We start from the raw sequence: 22704 nt of genomic DNA, 5'->3' as shown, positions 1-22704 counted from the left end.
ATTTTAAAAACATCTGTTTTGGTAATTAGAAAGAACTGAGATATCATAAAATATGTTTCTGGCTTTCAGGGCTAGTAAGAGTTCTGTTATATGTGGGAACATACTGAGGCACCACTGTGCAGAACCCTAGTGAGTTATTACATCTATCCCATCAGGCAAATGTTTCAATGAATTAGATATTAGCATTAAGTTTGTAAACAGAGCTTTTGGTGCACCAGGGGCCATTAGAAACTACTGATGGTTTAACACTGTAATTAAATAGATTGTTGATTTCTCTTTTGTGAAAAAGTGTCAAGGTCATCTACTAATTCACCTAGAATGTGATTTTTTTTTTTTTTTTTACTTTCTGTAGTCATGGTCTGAAATATTCTTCCTGGGTCTTGGACAGTGTGATTGATACTCTACTAAATTTAGTTTAACTTGTGTATTGAGTCAGAAATTGAAATTTTGGGGTGCCTGGGTGGCTCAGTTGGTTAAGCAACTGCCTTCAGCTCAGGTCATGATCCTGGAGTCCCGGGATTGAGTCCTGCAGCGGGAAGTCTGCTTCTGCCTCTGACCCTGCTCCCTCTCATGCTCTCTGTCTCTCATTCTCTCTCTCTCAAATAAATAAATAAAATCCTAAAAAGAAGAAATTAAAGTTTTGGAAAGCATTATTGCTTCAAGTGTTCTGTCTTCTGTTTTTTTCCTGGTGTGTTCATCAGAGTCTTGATCTACCCAGTCTGGATAGCTGCTTATCAAATCTTTCTGGAAAGATTATTTAGCACTTTGAAAACAATAGAAAAGATTTGTGAAGGATGACCACATCCTCAACAAGGGCCAAAATTTTTGTAATGTGACAAATTTGACACGTTACATTTTGTAAATTTAAGGTTGCAACATATTACTTTGATACATTGTAAAATGATTATCATTGAAACAATATTTATAACATTATATCTTTATAGTACCAATATTATTGTCTATGTTCATTATCCTGTTCATTAAATCTCTATGGCTTATTTACTACTTGTTACAAGTTTGTACCCTTAAACACCATCAACCTTATCCCCATTGCCTAGTAACCACCATTTTACTCTCTTTTTTTTCTTTTATAGGATTGACTGTTTTAGATTCCACATATAAGTGATATCATACAGTATTTATCTTTCTCTGACTCATCTTGCTTAGCATAACGTGCTCAAGGTCTGTCCATTTTGTTGCAAATAGCAGGATATCTTCCTTTCTCATGGCTGGATAATATTCCACTGTGTATACATACCACATCTTTTTTATCCATTCATCCATCTATGGGCATTTGGTTTGTTTCTATATCTTCTCTATTGTGAATAATGCTGCGATAAACAAGGGTGTGCATATATCTTGTCAAAATCCTGCTTTTATTTCTTTTGGGTATATACCCAGAAGTGAAATTGCTGGATAGTATGGTAGATCTATTTTCAATTTTTTGAGGGAACTTCATAATGTTTTCCATAGTGGTTAGACTAATTTACTTTTCCACTAAGAGTGTATAAGGATTCCCTTTTTACCACATCCTTGACAGCATCTGTTATCTCTTCTCTTCTTGATGATAGCCATTCTAACAGGTGTGAGGTGATCTCTCCTTATGATTTCTATTTGCATCTCCTTGATTAGTGACAATGAGCATCTTTTCATGTGCCTGGTAACCATTGTGATGTCCTCTTGGGAAAAATGTCTACTTAGTTCTTCTGGCCATTTTTAATAGAATTTTTTTTTTGGTTGCTATTAAGCTGTATTAGTTCTTTATATGTTTTGGTTATTGACGCTCTATCTGATAAATGGTCTGCAAAAATTTTCTCCCATTCTGTGGGCTAAAGTTTCATTTTGTTAATTATTTCTTTTGCTGTGCAGAATCTGTTGACTTTGATATAGTCCTATTTACTGATTTTTGCTTTTGTTGTTTTACTTTAGGCATCATGTCCAAAAACTCATTGTGAAGACCTATATCAATGAATTTCTCTTCCCTAAGTTTTTTTCTAGGAGTTTTATCAGGTCTTATGTTTAAGTCTTTAATTGATTTTGAGTTAATTTTTGTGAGTGGTTTGAGGTAGGGGTCCAATTTCACTGCACATGTTTCTCCAGTTTCCCAGCACCATTTGTCAAAAAGACTATCTTTCCCCCACTGGATGTTCTTGGCTCCCTTGTCAAATATTAGTTGACCATTTGTACTGGGTGGGTTTTAATTCTGGGTTCTTCATTCTGTTCTATGTGTCTATTTTTGTTCTAGTAACATACTGTTTTTATCACTATGGCTTTATAGCATAGTTTGAAATCAGGAAGTATGCTATCTTTGGCTTTGTTCTTTTTTTTTTTTTTGCCTCCTCAGGGTTGCTTTGGCTATTTGGGTTCTTTTGTGGTTCCACACAAATTTTAGGGTTGTTTCTTCTTTTTCTGTGATGAATGGCTTTGGCATTTTTATGGGAATTGTGTTGGATCTGTCGATGGCTTTGGATAGTATTGCCATTTTAGCAATATTTGTTCTTCTAATCCATGAACATGACTTGTCTTTCCATTTGTTTTAAGGACCAAAAGTTTTATATTTTAATAAAGCATTTGCTTCAGTAGACTTTAAGTTTATCAGCCATCATTTGGTTCAGATATTAATTTCCAGTTTATCTCCACTTAAAAATTAGTGGAAATACTCAGCTAGGTTACCTTTGCATAACCCAGGATGAATGTCTCCTGCTTTATAGGTCCAGACTGTTGATTTTCTTCTTTAACTCCCTATCATTCTTGTCACAGGCATTTGAGTGGGAATATTGCTTTTATGTTTCATGTTCTTTCTACTTTTGACCAAAAATTTTGTCTCTAATCTGCAAATGTTCAAAGTTCATGTAATGAATAATTGCCATTGAAAATTATTTTTTTTCCATATTCTGTATAAAATGTCTGCCAATAATTTTTTATTAGTGTGGAAATGACATCTCTCTCTGGCTGTAAGGTGCTCTAGAATGGCTCTCTATCTAGTACTGGCTCCTCACTGCAGCCTCTCCATCCTCTGTCTGTCTGTGCACAAGGGAGGGAATAGTGAGAAAAGGTACTATTACTCCCCAAGATAAATCTTGCCATTAATGAAAAGTTGTATTTATTTATTAGAAACTTTAGCCTTAAACTTATCCCAGATTGTCTTCTGGAACTTTCACTAGTCCCTGTTCTTTTTTTTTTTTTAAGATTTGTTTATTTATTTATTTCTTCATTTAGCGAGCATTTGCTGGGGGAGGGGCAGAGGGAGAGAATCTCAAGCAGACTCCCCACTGAGCCTGGAGCCCGATGGAGGGCTCAGTCTCACAACCCATGAGATCATGACCTGGGCCAAAACCAAGAATTAGACACTCAACCAACTGAGCCATCCAGGGGCCCCTCACTAGTCCCTGTTCTAACCTTTGAATCACACACATTGTCTGACTCCCACATAGCCCTATAGCTTATTGATGCAAATAATGACTGTGAAACATGAAAACGTGTGCCATGAAATATGAAAAAATAATGACTGTGAAAAAAATTTCCTTTGCAATTATTGTAAAATAAGTGTGCTTATTGTTTAACATTTGGAAAATATAGAGAAATAAATGAGAAACTAAAATGAATCTATTATTTTACCACCACAAAATATTCATTGCTTTTTGTAGATTTTCACTTCTACATCTATTTTCCAACAGTTTGATTATATTATATATACAGTTTTAAATCATGTTTTCTAAATATGAAATGAGTTTGCAAATTCAGTCTCTTCATTGAAAAAAATCAGATGACACATCTATTCCGCACCTTACCGATTAGTAAGTGATTACTACCCACATTGGTATGTTAACATTTCGTGACCATGCCCCCATATCATATTCTTCCTGTAAAGTACATAGTGGGGAATTTGAAGAATGATTTCGCTATAGAGCTCAGCTGAATGTTAGTCTGTCTTAGAGTAAAACCCTGTGCTATGCTCCTCCTGAGACAGGCATGGGATTCTTGACATTCATTCTTCATGCTTGTATGGTGAGGCAAACAGTGAGGAGTGATTATCCCAAGCTCAGCAAAGAAAATTTCTGTTTATTTATTTTTCTCTCTTATAATAACGTATCTCTGAAAAATCCCAGGCCGCCTCTCTCTGGCCAGCGTGTGACCAGGCAGGCAGGTTCTGGATTAATTATAGTTAGGGTTGTTTTCAGGTAGACACAGCCAAGGCTTTAAGTGACTTTTGTACCTTGACCAGCATCTTCCTTGGCAGCATTGGGCAGGTCAGGGGTCATTCTCTCCTCTCTATATTCATTTACAAAGGTTTTCATCAACACAAACTCAGACTTTGAGCTGAACCCCAAATGAAATTTTCTGGGAATCCTATGCAAGCTTTAGGCCTTTCCTGCTTGTGTGTAGCCATTGGAAAGATACAAAGATTTGAGAGTAAGTCTTGTCAGGGAATGAAGTTAGTTGAATTTCAGGTCAACTTTCAGTGCAACTGAAAGCTCCTTGAACATTAAGGAGTTGGATAACTTTAGTTCCCTAGAAGATTCTAGGAGAAAACACAGTAGATTTGCAATTACTTGGAGCAACTGTAAAAGGCATTGCTCAGATTATGCTTAGAGAACAGTGTTCAGTTTTTATTTCAACACTTAAAAATGATGTGGAATAGGTCCAGAGAAGAAAAACCTGACATTTTCTGGTATTTTAAATTGTTACTTGTACTATTTCAGTTAAAAAAAAAATTCCCCCAAAGCAACTAACCAACAAAGATTGTGAATTTTTGCTCTGACAGATTGGAGTTTGAATATAGGTAATGTCGGGGCACCTGGGTGGCTCAGATGGTTAAGCAGCTGCCTTTGGCTCAGGTCATGATCCCAGGGTCCTGGGATCGAGCCCCACATCGGGCTCCCTGCTTGGCGGGGAACCTGCTTCTCCCTCTCCCTCTACTGTTCCCCCTGCTTGTGCTCTCTCACTCTCTCTATCAAATAAATAAATAAAATCTTTAAAAAAAAAAGAATATAGGTAATGTCTCCTTTAGCTATTTGGTCTTGGTAATTAAAAATGCTAATACTAAATATATTAAAATATTTATAGTTAACATACACAATGGCATATATAATAATAAAATAACATTTTTAGTATATTTAGAACATTTTAATTTTGCCATAGGAGAGTTGGGCTTCAGATTATCTACCTGCTAGTTGGCTTATAAAAATAACTATCTGAGTTTCTGTTTTCTTATCTATAAAATAGGGATAATGATCCCTGATTCACAGGATCATCGTGAAGGTTAGAGGAGATAGACCATGTGAAAATAGCAAGTAGAGCACCTGCTTAGGAGTGGTCCTACCCACTGCCAGAATTCTCACAGTCTATTCACTCCTCAAACTAGCACACCCTGGCCTCTGCCCAACCAACTCTGGAACCAAAGCTCATCAAAAGCAGTGATAGAGGGCGCCTGGGTGGCTCAGTTGGTTGGGCGACTGCCTTTGGCTCAGGTCATGATCCTGGAAACCCGGGATTGAGTCCCGCATCGGGCTCCCTGCTCAGCGGGGAGTCTGCTTCTCCCTCTGACCCTCTTCCCTCTTGTGCTCTCTGTCTCTCATTCTCTCTCTCTCAAATAAATAAATAAAATCTTAAAAAAAAAAAAAAGCAGTGATAGAGCCTCATGGTTGCCAAAACTGATTTCAGGACAATCTTTGTCTCTTTTCTCCTCTCCCACCTTCTTGAAGATGTATCTGCTATTGTTTATGCAAAGCTACTTGTCCTTAGTTTTCCTGCTATTCTGACCTGTCCTGCTCATTCTTCTTCTCAAGCTCTTCCTTCTTTGAGCATCCCTTAAATGCCAGTGTCTTCCCAGGCATCAGTCCTTAGCCCATTTTTTCTTTTCTCTACAGTCTTTCTGGATGATCTGTTCACTCAGTGTTTAAACTACTACTTCGGCTGGTAATTAAAATCTCTGTTGACAGCCCGATATTTATTCTGAGCTCCAAATTCATCAATCAATTTCTTACTGGTCTTTTCCACTTAAATAATCCACAACATCTCTAAAACGAAAGTCATCATCATGCATTCATTCCATATATGTTGATTAGGTTTCTGCTACGTGCCAAGTCTTGCCTATTTCTCCAACCCCATGTCCAGTCTACTCCTTAGCTGGCATCCTGCCTCACACTGTATGGTAATGTGGAGTTCCTCAAATCTGTCATGCTACCTTATGTCTCCATGTACAGGAAGGAGAGACAAGAGACCAAACCGTCTTGGAAAATAGAGAAAATTACCTAGGGTCCTGATTTTCCAGATCCTGATTCCAGTCCTTCTGGGACCCATCTGTTTTGCCTACTCTTGAGTTCTATGAAATAAATACCTCTGTTATTCTCCAATAAATTTCCTTGTAAGATTGCGCTAGTTTGGATAGATTTATTCTTTAAAATCAAGGACATTTAAACAAAATAGGACTTTGTATGGAAGGAGCTATTAATCTTCTTCCTTAGTAAATGGAACCAACAACCTATGCAGACTGGCATGGCTGCAGACTGTTTTCCCTTGGGCTACCTTCTTTTCTTTTCCTTTTTTTTAAAGATTTTATTTATTTATTTGAGAGAGAGAGAATGAGAGATAGAGAGCACGAGAGGGAAGAGGGTCAGAGGGAGAAGCAGACTCCCTGCTGAGCAGGGAGCCCGATGTGGGACTCGATCCAGGACTCCAGGATCATGACCTGAGCCGAAGGCAGTCACTTAACCAACTGAGCCACCCAGGCACCCCTGGGCTACCTTATTTTCTAAGTATGACTTATTTCTATTTCATTTTCCTAACACCAACTAACACAAAACACAATATTTTCATTCATTATAAAGGATCTAGTAATGAAGATATACCGGGGAATATAAGGCGAGGGTACACGCTAAATTTCACTTGAACACCCCTTTGAGACCATCTCTTCTCCAAAGTTTCTTTTTTCAGAGGCCAGCTACCAAGACTCACCTCTCCAAATATTTCCTGTATCTTTCACATCCTCCATGTCCTCTCCTATCTTTCTGGTCTCTTATTAATCTCTCGCCCTTTTCTTAGGCAGGGTACTTGTACTCTTGCCAACGTGTGGAAAGACATGTTGATATAACCGATGAGAATTTTCATGATTTCCCTTCCCTTCCCCCACCATTTGTAACAACCCATCCCATAAGTAGAAAGAAAATGTTTTTAAGCTGCAAAAATCAAAGTTTCTGTTATAAAAAATACATTTGTGAAGAATGTATGATGATTTCAGAGTCAGTTTTCTGCTCTAAATTTATTCAAGAATTAGGGGCTGATGTAAGGGAAGAGATGAAGAAGAGATCAAGAAAGATGAACTGCTGGTGAGCACTCTGTGCCTTCCTTCTCCCCATTCAGCCCTCAGCCAACCTTATGTAACTTTGGTGATCTGAGGTCAGAGGGGACCAGTGTTTAATTTCTGGATGTGGCTCTGAAAAACAAATGAAACCCTAGAAATATCTGCATGGTATCAGCAGAATGAGGTGCTGCCTGGAATGTCTAGACACAGAGGGCCTGATATAGCCCCACTCTGCCATAGCTTCCAAGTGGCTGGAAATAAGCTAAAGGGACACAGGAGTGTATGAGCAAGTTCTGGCAGAACTAAGAGGAATTTGCAGTCCAGGTGAAAGGACATGGATGGTGAGGAATAAAGACCCAAACTGTGAGCATCAGCCAGTGTGGAGGCAGAAGATGGTTGAGAACCAAATGCTTCTCCTGTACCATGAGGTAGCATATGGCATTGGGGGTGAGGGAAGGGAGAGAATGAAAGAACTGAGTAGTGGGATGCTGGACTCCTGAGGGTGATTTCTCCAAGTAGCAGTTATAGGGTGCTTTTTTGTTGTTGTTCTCCTATAAGCCTAAATCATCACCAACATTGTGTTGAAAATTTTGGGTGGAAGCACATGAAAAAAATGCTCAACATCACTCGGCATCAGGGAAATACAAAGCAAAACCACAATGAGATGCCACCTCACACCAGTCAGAATGGCTAAAATTAACAAGTCAGGAAACGACAGATATTGGCGAGGATGCAGAGAAAGGGGAACCCTCCTACACTGTTGGTGGGAATGCAAGCTGGTGCAGCCACTCTGGAAAACAGTATGGCGGTTCCTCAAAAAGTTGAAAATAGAGCTACCCTATGACCCAGCAATTGCACTACTAGGTATTTACCCAAAGGATACAAATGTGATCTGAAAGGGGACCTGCACACCAATGTTTATAGCGGCAATGTCCACAATAGCCAAACCATGGAAAGAGCCCAGATGTCCACTGACAGATGAATGTGGTATATATATATAATATATATACACACACACATACACACACACACAATGGAATATATATGGTGGTATATATATGTATATATATATAAAGAAGAGGTGGTGTATATACGTATATATATACACATACATATATATACATATATATACATACATACAATGGAATATTACTCAGCCATCAAAAAGGATGAAATCTTACCATTTTCAACAACATGGATAGAACTGGAGGGTATTATGGTAAGCAAAGTAAGTAAATCAGAGAAAGAATTATTATATGGTTTCACATGTGGAATTTAAGAAACAAAACAGAGGATCATAAGGGAAGGGAGGGAAAAATAAAATAAGACAAAATCAGAGAGGGAGACAAACCATAAGAGACTCTTAACTCTAGGAAACAAACTGAGGGTTGCTGGAGGGGAGGTGAGAAGGATGGGGTAACTGGGTGATGGGCATTAAGGACGGCTTGTGATGTAATGAGCCCTGGGTGTTCTATGCAATTGATGAATAACTGAACTCTACATCTGAAACTAATGGTACACAATAGATTAATCAATTGAATTTAAATAAAATAAGATAAAAAAAGAAAGATGGTTTCCAAAAGAAAAGAAAATTTTAGGTGGAGAAAATAAAAACTGAGATTGTATTGGGAAGGGGAGATCTTTTGAAAACAATAGGACTTATTTGGAGGGGACCAAGCTGTGAGTGACCTGTAGGAGGAGCAGGACAAGAAGCCTAGAACAAAATGCCTGGCTGAGGTGAGGGACTTGGGGAATGTATGAATGGGGGGCTTAAGGAAGGAAGGTGTGCACATTATCTGAGGATTCCCAGAAACATCAGGTTTGGTAAATTAAACTTCAGACTGCATAGGTGATCCAAAAATTACTAGAATCTCTATATTAAAGGAGGGGTGACCTCCTGCTAACACTTACAATGAGAGAATGAAGTTAGGTTTTCTCTAAATCCCCTTTCTTTTTTTTCCTTAAAGATTTTATTTATTTATTTTAGAGATGGAGAGAGAGTGTGAGCAGGAGGAGGGGCAGCGGGAGAGAGAGAGTCTTCTTTTTTTTTGTTAAAGATTTTATTTATTTATTTGACAGAGAGAGACACAGAGAGAGGGAACACAAGCAGGGGGAGTGGGAGAAGGAGAAGAGAAGCAGGCTTCCCGCAGAGCAGGGAGCCTGATGCAGGACTCAATCTCAGGACCCTGGGATCATGACCTGAGCCAAAGGCAGACGCTTAACGACTGAGCCACTCAGGTGCCCTGAGATAGAAAGTCTTAAGCAGACTTTGCCCTGACTGTGAGCCTTACTCGAGGCTTGATCTCAGGACCCTGAGATCACAACACAAGGGGAAATGGAGAGTCGAATGCTTAACTGACTGAGCCACCCAGGCGCCCCTCTGAATCCCCTTTCTATTCCTAAAACTTTGTTGTTTTATAATTACACTTGTTAGTCCCTTCCTATCACTTCTTTTTTAAATTTGGATATAAACAACTGTGACCAATCAGGTTCTTTTGAGTTTGTTACTTTATTTATGCACAAGAATGCAGTGGTTCCAAGTCTAGCTACATAGGCTAATGCTGGGGGAGCTTAAAAAAATAATAATGTCCTGTCCCCACTCCCAGAGATTTTTGATTCAGTTGGCTTGGGACATTGTTTTCAAAAGGTCTCCAGGTGATTCCAATGCATGACCAAGACTCTGAACCTCTGAAGTGATGACTTTGGGCATTATACTTGTAGTTTTCAGGAGACTATCTTTTATATTATCTGTCTCTTTAAATGGGGCAAATCCTTTTGAACATGATTCCAAAATCATCAATAATCAAAGGAAGAAAAAAGAGGATGTAAGAGAATGCTAATGTTGGTCTTTCCTCTCCGTGTTTCTCAGTTTGATCATTCAGCTTGTGAATGACCCAAGCTCTTTCATGTCTCTTTCCCTTTGGTGCTCTGCCTTCATTTTTTCCAGCTCATTTAAGAGGAGATGAATGAAGAGTCTATTTTGCTACTTGCTTGGTTAAAATTTTGGGTGAACAAAATTGAAAACTATTGACTTACTTGAGATTGGGGATAGGGTATGAATTGTGTTAATCTGCACTATGAACAAACATGGGGAATAAGACAATTTTGTTATGCTTTCTTCCACATTTTCCAACATAATTTAGAAATGGAGACATAATATGTCAATTCTTCACCTTTTTAGAGTTAAAAATGTCCAATAAATGTTTGTGGAAAATCATTACTGGTATAGTCCTGGCAGAGTCGCAGTTAGGGGCACCTGGGTGGCTCAGTTGGTTAAGCGGCTGCCTTTGGCTCAGGTCATGATCCCAGGGTCCTGGGATGGAGCCCCATGTGGGGCTCCCTGCTCAGCGGGGAGTCTGCTTTTCCCTGTCCCTTTGCTCCTCACCCCTGCTCATGCTTTCTCTCAAATAAATAAAATTTTTTTTAAAAAAATTCATTACTGGTACTACCAAGCCTGCCCTCAAAAATGCTGCATGGCATAGATTTGATTTAAGTTACATGATTTAAGAGGAACTCTCCTTGAGAGGTCACTGGAAATTGTTGACACCAGTGGCTGAAATTTTCATGGGGTGTTCATGTCTGGTACCATTCTCTTCATTATTTGGGTAGGAAACTTGGGTCTGCTTTTTTATGTTTTTCTTTTAATAGGTACTGCTCTTCTACTTGACTACTTTGGGTAGAAAAAGTTCTCATGTTGTTCAACTATTTTCATTGTTGGAGGGAAGATTTAACAATTAGAAATACTCTAAAATGAAAGGCATTTTTATTACTTATTTATGGTAATTAACTGTCAACTGGGCTCAAGTCTTTGTTATTGGAAAATTTAGAAACTATCTACATTCCATTAGGAATAAAGAATAATGTAACGATGTTTCTTAACACTTTTCAGTTATTTCAGGTGCTTCATATGTTACTGTGCAAACCAGCAGAACTTCTTAATGGCTTTACAGATGTAACCTTGAAAGCATTACCTTTGGGTCAAAGTAAATGTTACTGCACATAATCTTATGAGTATCCAATTGTATAAACCATTTTTTCTTCAGGCTCCAATGCAGAAAAAACGGCAAGAGATTATAAAGCATTGGTTTGCCATGAGGGTAATATGGTCATTTTTCTTGAACCACTTACGTTATCTTAAGCCATAGATATATCTTTAATTGCTTTCCACCTGGAGAAGTTAGAATTATATTCCCATCAATGTAATCACATTCAGACTTACTCTTATTTGTATAATCTGATTTCAGCTTATAGAGGTTGGTATTATTGCAAATGAAAACAAAACCTGAAGTTTGTGCTTTTTTATATTCTTTGTTTTCTGTTCTACTCACAGGAAAATGTAATGTTATGGACTACTAAAGCTGGTGAGCGCAAGAAGCAGGTACAAGCATGCTATAAAGGTAACAGAGTAACTTTGTAGAAGTGTTTTAGAAAGCAATGTACACCCATATCCTTAAATTATTCATACTATTTGATGCAGAGATTCTATGTGAGTTTATATAAAAGTAATATTTTTTTAAATGCTTCATGTGCTCTATTTACCCCACAGGAAAGTTAAAAGCAACCTTAAATCCCAGTTAAAAAACAAAACCAAAATCTATGCATAAATCCCTGTAAAAACTACATTGGTTATGTTTGGATGGTGAGATCAGGAATGATCTTCAAATATTTTTCTATTTTTATATATTTTCAAGTATTTCAGGAAAAATATAAATTTGAAATATTAAATATAAATTAGTAAAGTGATGGAATGACTGCTTTATGGGCACTGGGTTTAACAACTACATTGGAACTAGGGAAGAAGGGAGTCATCCTTTCCTTGGTGGGTAAAAGGATGTCAGAAGACATCACCAGAATGAATAAATAGGCTGTTTCACAAATAATAAAGCCCCCAGACATTTCTTGGTTTCTCAGTCTTTGCAGGTCATTGGGTTGTTCAATTGTGATTTTTAAATTTGCTTAACCAAAGAGACTTTGTCATATAGAAGCGGAACAGACAGAAGCGGAGCTGCTTTGATTTAAGTGGGAGCAGGAGGATAAGACTGTTCATCCTACCTCCTCCTCCGATCTCTTGCTGACGGGGGAGAGGGTACTGGGGAGCTCCTAAGATACTCACAGTATTTTGAAGGAACCACAATAAATATTTCTGAGTGACTTTTAAGTGTAAACCTCTTATTTATGTTCTTTTAATTACAAAAATGCTGTAAGCTAGGCATTATTAGGTCCATTACACAGAGGCTTATGGTTGTGATATGAGTTGCTGGAAGTCATGTACCTCAGTACCTAAAATTTGAGCCAGTTCCTATCTGACTCCAAAACTTATGCTTTTTACCACTATGTCATGTTGCCTCTTCTGGCTTATAAAACAACACAAACTACTCTGTTTCCACAATATAACCATCCTTGGAAATAGCAGAAAACAGAAAGGTATTTGACAAATGAGTAGTTGTGCCTGATTTTCTTCCCTCCTTGTCTTCCTATTGCAATAGTCATGAAATGAGTAGAGATGCAAATATCTAGCTCTGATGGAGACCAGGTACATGAATGATAATCTGTCAGAACTTTGGAAGTATTTCCAGGGGAGCCTGGGTGGCTCAGTTGGTTGAGCATCTGCCTTCAGCTCGGGTCATGATCCCAAGATCCTAGGATCGAGCCCCATGTCGGGCTCCTTGCTTGGCGGGGAGTCTGCTTCTCCCTCTCCCACTGCTGCTCCCGCTGCTTGTGCTCTCTCTTTCTGTCAAATAAATAAATAAATAAATAAATAAATAAATAAATAAATATCTTTAGAAGTATTTCCACCACTTGAAGCAGATATAGGGTGGAGTGGTAGAAGTCAGCAAGACTGCAGGTTGTTTTTAGTATCCCTGCCTCAAGGATATAGTGTCTTTGTAGGCTAACAGAAGGAAGTTACCCCTTCCTACAGATTTATTGCTTTTTAAGGTGGCTAGGGCAATTCCACCTTTTTTTCTCCCTGACTTCCTTGGCTCTTTCTGTATTTCTTTGGAGACCTCAGTCAATGCAATATAGTTAGTGGGGAAGAAGGAAATGGTGCAGTTGGGATGACAGGTCAGCACCAGGTGAAAACAAGGGGTTTTTAGTTTATCCTGCACTATTTGTGCAAGAAGAAAATGAAAGGCTGCTTCTGGGATTCTACCAACAAGCAGATGACAGTAGAGACCAAGGAGGAGCTTTCTGCCTGTTTGCTGGCATCAGGCCTTGGTAGTTCTCTCCTTGTTTAAGGGTGAAAAAAACTATTTCTCTCCTCTTCACCTCCCATCCACCTCCCAGAAAAACCTAGTAGAAGTTAAAACAATATCATCTATATTTTAAATCACTTGAAAACAACAACAACAAAAACAAACATAGAATCATGATTCATATGCCAAAAGACAATAAAAATAAGATCAGGATACTATAAGTCAGAAGACATGAAAAAAAGCTCATATAATTCATATCAGATTATTAATTTTGGTTATTGATATGAATGAGTTAAAACCCCTATCAATAATACAAAAATCTTAAGATTGTGTCAAAATAGAAAATCAAATTATACTCTGGAAATTTAAAAAGAAAGTAAAGGTAGAGGTTGCCAAGAGGACCCTATTCCCTGGGTTCTCAGAAGACCTCAAACACGCAGGCTGAGAAATTCCTAAATGTGTTATTTCCTCTATCCCAGCTGTAACTACAAGAATCTGCCTCTTGTGATGAAAGCTGTTCATACCAATTTATTAATTTACAATGTGAAATATCAACCAAGTAGTCTGTCTGGACTCTCATGTGGGTCTAACGAATACCACTTCCTTCCATAGCTAACATTTACCTAGGGGCTCCTACAGCTAGATTTTATATATATTTACTCCACTTGATCCTCAACCCCATGAAGTTGGTCTGATAAACATCTCTATTTTACAGATGGGGAACTGAGGGAGCACAATGTTTATAAGAGTTACCCAAAGTCTCACAGTGAGCAGGTGGTGAGGCAGGTGGCTTGGTAATGATAGAATCAGAGCACGTGGAGTTAGTTAACTGGTAATGACGTTGCACTCTCCAAGACTGGTATTGTCCATTTTCAGAGTAGACATTCTGTAATTGGTCTGACTGGATGTGATCTTCAATATTGTCTTCCTTTTCCCTGATTCCCTCTGACAGATATATTCTTTAGATAAGTTGGTACCTTTGATCAGGTTTCAGGCACATCATACAGCCCTGGGTGCATTACTTCTTTTTAAGGTGATTTGGCTGTCCCTGCTCTGCTTGTAGGTGTTGATTTGTGATTTAACTCTCAAGGAGAAATCTCATTTCTCTCATTCACTCTGCTAGTTAATGGGCCTACATTGACCTGGAGGAAGGTCTCTAAAAATGCACTTGAGGGCTCTGTTTTTGACCAAGTCGTGGTGGAGTATTTTATTAATGACTTGAATCAGAATGTAGAGAGACTGTCAGTCAGATTTGCAGATGACAATTTAGAAGCCAAAGATAATGCATTAGCTACTAAAATTGGAATCTAAGGGGCACCTGGGTGGCTCAGTCGGTTAGGCAACTGCCTTCAGCTGAGGTCATGACCCTGGAGTCCTGGGATCGAGTTCCGCATCAGGCTCCCTGCTCAGCGGGGAGTCCGCTTCTCCCTCTGACCCTCCTCCCTCTCGTGCTCTCTGTCTCTCATTCTCTCTCTCTCTCAAATAAATAAAAAAATCTTTTAAAAAAATCGGAATCGAAGAAGATCTTAGTAACCTGGAACATGGGGACAGATTTATTTATCTAAGCATTTATTTTAAAAAAAATGTTTTGGGTGCCTATTATATGCCAGAAAGTAGGGGGAATTCAGTAGTAAACCAGGTGGACAAGGACCCTGACTTTATAGAAGTATAGTATTACAGAAAAGATAAAATTTAATAAGTAAATATAAAGGATTTTACTTAGGTTAAAAAAAAAAAAGCAAAACAAACCCATGCCTCACCTGCCTCTAGTAGCACAAGAGTATAATGGTGGAGCTGTGATTTAAAAGCAGTGCCAAGAGAGACAAATCAAGGAGTCGATCCCATTTACAATTGCACCCAAAACCATTAGATACCTAGGAATAAATCTAACCAAAGAGGCAAAGGATCTGTACTCAGAAAACTATAAAATACTCAGGAAAGAAATTGAAGAAGACACAAAGAAATGGAAAAACGTTCCATGCTCATGGATTGGGAGAATCAACATTGTGAAGATGTCAATGCTACCTAGAGCAATCTACACATTCAATGCAATCCCCATCAAAATACCATCCACTTTTTTCAAAGAAATGGAACAAATAATCCTAAAATTTGTATGGAACCAGAAGAGACCCAGAATAGCCAGAGGAATACTGAAGAAGAAAAGCAAAGCTGGCGGCATCACAATTCCGGACTTCCAGCTCTATTACAAAGCTGTCATCATCAAGACAGTATGGTACTGGCACAAAAACAGACACATAGATCAATGGAACAGAATTGAGAGCCCAGAAATGGACCCTCAACTCTATGGTCAACTTATTTTTGACAAAGCAGGAAAGAATGTCCAATGGCAAAAAGACAGTCTCTTCAACAAATGGTGTTGGGAAAATTGGACAGCCACATGCAGAAGAATGAAACTGGACCATTTCCTTACACACACACAAAAATAGACTCCAAATGGTTGAAAGACCTAAACGTGAGACAGGAGTCCATCCAAATCCTAAAGGAGAACACAGGTAGCAACCTTTTCGACCTTAGCCGCAGCAACTTCTTCCTAGAAACATCGCCAAAGGCACGGGAAGCCAGGGCAAAAATGAACTATTGGGATTTCATCAAGATAAAAAGCTTCTGCACAGCAAAAGAAACAGTCCACAAAACCAAAAGACAACCGACAGAATGGGAGAAAATATTTGCAAATGACATATCAGATAAAGGGCTAGTATCCAAAATCTATAAAGAACTTATCAAACTCAACACCCAAAGAACAAATAATCCAATCAAGAAATGGGCAGAAGACATGAACAGACATTTCTCCAAAGAAGACATCCAAATGGCCAACAGGCACATGAAAAAGTGCTCAACATCGCTTGGCATCAGGGAAATCCAAATCAAAACCTCCATGAGATACCACCTCACACCCGTCAGAATGGCTAAAATTAACAAGTCAGGGAACGACAGATGTTGGCGGGGATGTGGAGAAAGGGGAACCCTCCTACACTGTTGGTGGGAATGCAAGCTGGTGCAACCCCTCTGGAAAACAGTATGGAGGTTCCTCAAACAGTTTGAAATTAGAGCTACCGTTCGATCCAGCAATAGCACTACTGGGTATTTACCACAAAGATACAAATGTAGGGACCCGAAGGGGTACGTGTACCCCAATGTTTATAGCAGCAATGTCCACCATAGCCAAACTGTGGAAAGAGCCAAGATGCCCATCGACAGATGAATGGATAAAGAAGATGTGGTATATATACACAATGGAATATTATGCAGCCATCAAAAGGAATGAGATCTTGCCATTTGCAACGACGTGGATGGAACTGGAGGGTGTTATGCTGAGTGAAATAAGTCAATCAGAGAAAGACATGTATCACATGACCTCACTGATATGAGGAATTCTTAATCTCAGGAAACAAACTGAGTGTTACTGGAGTGGTGGGGGGTGGGAGGGATGGGGTGGCTGGATGATAGATATTGGGGAGGGTATGTGCTACGGTGAGCGCTGTGAATTGTGCAAGACTGTTGAATCACAGATCTGTACTTCTGAAACAAATAACGCAACATATTTTAAGAAAAAAGAAAAAGAAGAAGATAACAGAAGAGGAAGAAAAGGGGAGTATGTCAGAGGGGGAGACGAACCATGAGAGATGATGGACTCTGAAAAAGAAACTGAGGGTTCTAGAGGGGAGGGGGGTAGGGGGATGGGTTAGCCTGGTGATGGGTATTGAGGAGGGCACGTTCTGCATGGAGCACTGGGTGTTATGAACAAACAATGAATCATGGAACACTGCACCAAAAACTAATGATGTAATATATGGTGATTAACATAACAATAAAAATTAAAAAAAAAAAAAAAAAAAAAAAAAAAATAAAAGCAGTGCCTAGAAAAAGATTTTTAGCTGCCTTTTAGTTTAAGCTTTATACAAATCAATATGGGGAGATAGTATAAAAAAGCTGACATACTTTAGTTACATTAATAGAAATATGATGTTCACAGTAGCAATGTCCACGATAGCCAGACTGTGGAAGGAGCCGAGATGCCCTTCAACAGATGAATGGGTAAAGAAGATGTGGTCCATATATACAATGGAATACTACTCAGCCATCAGAAAGGATGAATACCCAACTTTTACATCAACATGGATGGGACTGGAGGAGAGTATGCTAAGTGATATAAGTCAAGCAGAGAAAGTCAATTATCATATGGTTTCCCTTATTTGTGGAACATGAGGAATAGCATGGAGGACATTAGGAGAAGGAAGGGAAAAATGAGGGGGGTGGAATCAGAGGGAGAGATGAACCATGAGAGACTATGGACTCCGGGAAACAATCTGTGGGTTTCAGAGGGGAGGGGGGCAGGGGAATGGGTGAGCCCGGTGATGGGTATTAAGGAGGGCACGTGTTGTAATGAGCACTGGGTGTTACACACAAACAATGAATCATGGATCACTACATCAAAAACTAATGATGTACTGTATGGTGACTAACATAACAATAAAAAAATAGAAATATGATGTTTCAAATAAAGGAGATTTTATTGTCGTTGTAGCACATGATGACCAGATCATGCCTGAAGCATTGTCTAAACTTCCTTTGTAAAACACTTTGACATGGACAAATTTAATGAGGTCCTGAAGTCAGCTATAGAGATGGTGAAGGAAGCTTTAGAGCAGACTATAAGAGAAAAGGTGAAAAGAAACTGGGATGTTCATCCAGGAGAAGAGAAATTTACATGATAGTGACTTTCATAAGCTACATGATAGTGACTTTCAAATATGTGAAAACCTGTAAAAGGAAAGTAGATTTCTCTGAATCACTGTCTGGTTCTCTGTGGAAAAGGATTAGGTTCCTGGGCAACTAAGGACCAATATCTGCACCCCTGAATCCCTTCTCTTTTCATACTTGTATGGGGAAAAAATACATGCCTCAAGAAACCATATTTTACTGGCATTTTTTGGAGGAGTGTATATCCAAAAGAATAGATTGAGTGTTCCATCTTACTTCTAGACTGACAAATTGCAAACCATACAGTTTGGGTTTACTGTGGAGCATCTGGGTTCTTGCATGATTAACCACTATATAACATACAGATTTTCCTTTCGGTTGGCTCACTGGAACAATTTATATTTCCTTCTGGTATAATGACAAGTCAGGTTTCTTAACAATTCTCTTCACTCAGTATGGTATAAAAATTGGGCATTAGGATCTTTAATTCTGGCTTTCATAAATGAGATTCACATTGTGGAAAAATGGCTTGAGAGAACATTTTGTGCTTTCAACTTAGGATTAAATGCCAATTAGGTTGATCTCAGAAGATCTGCAGTACTAACTGTGGAAGTAAAATGATCCTAAAGGAATAGAGTAGTTAATTGTTCCATATTTGGCTCTATATGCTCAGCATTCTCTACCAAATCAGACTCTAATCTGGTAAAAATAAATATGAGTGACAGATGAAAACTTTCTCCCCTTTTATGTTTCCTGTAAAATATTCTTTTAAGGCCAGGATGTAGCCAGGAGAGACTAACACTTACATAAAATAAACTTGAATATATAAAAAAACAAATTATGCCATGCCCATCTTCTATATAGAAAGCCACTTGTACAAAGCCTTAGATATATTGGACTTTACAAAAACAATTTATTTAAATATCACACAATTCTTCAGTTGGATAAGGTTTAAGAACTAAGAACTTAGTTATTTAGGGTGTGTTGGCCAACGTCAAACTTTTACAGGCTTACTGTTAACTTATAATAATAAATAATATGTCTAGATGCAGCAGTTACATTTCAGAAATGTGATCTGGCCAGGAGTATTCTTAAATATGGCAATAATGAATAATATTATTAAAAATTAGTTGCAATAATAGCAATAACAATTGTTAATGTTATTTGGGGCTAGGTAATCATGGTGCCATATATTTATATGGTGCTTTTCACTTTCCAAAATTTGTGATCTCATCTGATCCTACAAGGATTACCCCTTGAGATTTTTTTTTTTTATCATTATCTACACTTTATTCATGAGATTCGGCAAAGTTATACAATATGTTCAAGGGGCACTTAGAAACATGCACAGGTGGAATTTAATTCAGAACTCCAAATTTCAAATTCTATGTTTATTCTATTTTGCCAAGCCACAAGAGAACACATCTTGAAGGAGGAGTTCAGAGTGCTGAGGCACCTGAGAGGAATGCTACCAGCATCAGCTCTCCCTGGGACAAATTCCACTTAAAGAAAGCAAGGACATAGACACTGTACCCTGGAGCATAGAACCTGCTAACAATGGTGGTGTTTGTAAGAACTGGAAGAATCTGTTTTCATCACTAATGACAGGAAGGAAGGTTGCATTCTCTTGTTGAGAATATCATAAACTGTACTTTTAGGGAGGAGGGTCTGAGATTATAGATCTTGAAACTATGAAAAAAATTGGGATAGGAACTCAGTTATATTGTTAAATTCAGCATGACTGGCCCAAACAATATAGGAGGGCTGTGTCTCTGATTGCTGATTTTGGAAGGAAAAACTGTTGAGTGTAATTCAGACCCTCCCTCTCTTTTCTTCATCTTGGGAGCTGGCCTCTCTGCAAAACCTGTATCTTGATTTGCAAGTTTTTACAGATGTGGACACCATGCATGGAGATTTACAGATGCCTGAAACATACATAGGTTTTACAGATGCAGGCCCCATTGATGGAGACTCCTGGGAACAGGTATTTAATCCTGTCCAATTATGAGACTTGCCCTCTGGATGGAAGCTACATTCTTCAATATCACCTATACCAGTAATAAAAATAATAACCTCACTCCTTTCATCTGCCTTACAATTTCATTTTATATCTCAACTGGTGAAAAACTTAGGGAATGGAGGTGATATTTATTGGGCTCCCTCAAATTCCAACACTTAGGTTAAATATTTGTGGGAGGGATCACTGAGCTTTGCTCTCTTCTATGATTATAGATGTTCTCAAACATAGTTAGCAATTATTTTATGAAGTGCTATGTTTTAGTGTTTAAAGCATGGACTCTTGAGCCAGAGTGCATATTTCTAATTATCTATAAAATGGAAGTAACAAGAATGTCTGTTTTCTGGGGTCGGAATGTAAAACAGTACATGTAAAGCACTTAGAACAACCCGTAGAACATAGTAAGAACCCAACAAATGTTAACAGGCATTTGAGAAATCCACACCAGGGCCAAGCAATGGACTGGGTAGAAGTAATAGGATTTCATTCTTGAAGAAACACCCCAAATGATAGAACAATATTAGCACTTTTGGATACAATAGAAAGCTTATTTAATGTTGTGGTTAAGGGAAATCGTGTTTCAAATCAATCTTTGTTATTCACATGTCTCATGTTCTCTTCAAATTTTTTCTTTGCTTCTAAACCAAGTATTTCTTATTCTCAGATACTAACTTTATACATGCACAAATGCTTATGGCCTATTTCTCAAAACACTTCTAATCACATCTCACATGTACTGGAAGGGATGGGTATTAAGGAGGGCACGTATTGCATGGAGCACTGGGTGTTATACAAAAACAATGGATCGTGGATCACTACATCAAAAACTAATGATGTATTGTATGGTGACTAACATAACATAATAAAATTTAAAAAAAAGGGAAATCATATTCATCTGCAGATAAAGCTTTTTGTGGAATTATAAGAGTAAAATGACAAATTATGGAGCTGTTCATATGATGTTAAAGGGGATTTAGGAAACTTTATTGACAGAAATTCAAGATTTTTGAGGATAAAGGTGTTCATTATTATTATTATCCAGTTACAAAAGAGTAATGGAATGAAAACCTGCATAACTTAACACAACTTAGGGCTTTTTTATTTTCTTTATAAAATATATGACGGCTGACAGAGAGGATACAAATCCTTTCTAAATTATCTAAATGAGAGAAATTATCTGAAACAAGAGAAACTAAGCAGCTAAATATGCTTCTTAAGGGCACACAGGAACTCAGTAGTGGAATGTGGGATGACAAACTTTGGTGGGAGCCTAGACCAGGCACTGCGACTCCAGAGAAAGGAAGAAGCTGTGTTGTTTAAGAAGTCAGACCTCAGGTCATTCTCCAGAGTGGTTAATGAGTACAGCTGATAGAGAAACTAAAAAGTTGCTATAGGAAATTTGAATTCTTTGATGTTTACTGGCTCACAAAAATAAATTGAAGGATGGGCAAACATTTTAGTGATCCAAACAGTGAAACCATTTTTTTGTCCTTACCTTTGACCTTGCCTAACTGAAATTTCACTCATAAAGTAGTAACCATCATATGGTCTAGAAAAACCTATAGGCAGCTCAAGTTAACTAACTTACCCATCACTCATTCCTTTTTTTTTTTTTTAGCAGCTTAAAACAGCACCCATTTATTTGTTCATAGTTCTGTAGGTGAGAGGTCCCAGAAGACGTGACTGGGTTCTCTGCTTGGGCCTCAGAATGCTGAAATCAAGGTGTCTGCTGGAGCTGTGATCTCATCTGAGGCTTGCTGTCTTTTCTGAGTTCATGTGGTTGTGGCAGATTTCAGTTCCGTGTGGTTGTAGGATTGAGGTCCCACCTCTTTGCTGGCTCTTAGTGGAGGGCCATTCTCAGCATCTAGAAGCTGCCCACATTCCTTACCACGTAGCCCCCCTCCATCTTTTTTTTTTTACTCTTTTGTTTTTGTTTTTGTTTTATTTTATTATGTTACGTTAATCACCATACATTACATCATTAGTTTCTGATGTAGTGTTCCATGATTCATTGTTTGCGTATAACACCCAGTGTTCCATTCAATCCGTACCCTCTTTAATACCCATCACCAGGCTAACCCATCTCCCCCTCCCCTCTAGAACCCATCACTCATTCTTAATCTTGAAGTTGAAACAGTAGGAAAGAGTAGCAAACAGTAGCAGGAATATAGTCCCTAGGGATTTATGCTGTTTATTTTACCTGTCCCTCTTGATTCATATTCTAAATTTTTTGTGCATAGCCCATTCATAATAGAATCTATGTGACTAGGATAAATTAAGATTATTGAAAACTCACCAAATAATTCAGCATAATGAAGAATTAAGAAGTCTAAATAGTTTGGCATGATGTATGAGGAGCTCCACAGACCTCTTTAATGAAAATGGTGAAAACGATTTTTAAAAACCTACCCATCTAAAGTCCCTGCAAATGTCCTTAAGGGCATACAACAAATATTTATTCAATAAAA

At 38.2% G+C, this 22704-nt stretch overlaps 1 long non-coding RNA gene across 2 annotated transcripts in view; it reads left to right on the top strand.

The window, feature by feature from the left end:
- Positions 1-22704, top strand: part of LOC113927603 — a 143689-nt gene that overhangs the window by 43936 nt on the left and 77049 nt on the right. Inside the window, exon 4 of one of the 2 annotated variants that reach the window (XR_003521678.1) lies at positions 11634-11700. The exons of the other annotated variant lie outside the window; for it this stretch is intronic. This is a non-coding gene — a long non-coding RNA (uncharacterized LOC113927603). The remainder of the gene's footprint in view (positions 1-11633; positions 11701-22704) is intronic. 2 annotated transcript variants of the gene reach the window in all.

The sequence above is a fragment of the Zalophus californianus genome, chromosome 7 (assembly GCF_009762305.2).
Source record: "Zalophus californianus isolate mZalCal1 chromosome 7, mZalCal1.pri.v2, whole genome shotgun sequence".
In the NCBI taxonomy this organism is placed as follows: domain Eukaryota; kingdom Metazoa; phylum Chordata; class Mammalia; order Carnivora; family Otariidae; genus Zalophus; species Zalophus californianus.
This window is presented reverse-complemented; position numbering and strand designations above follow the sequence as displayed.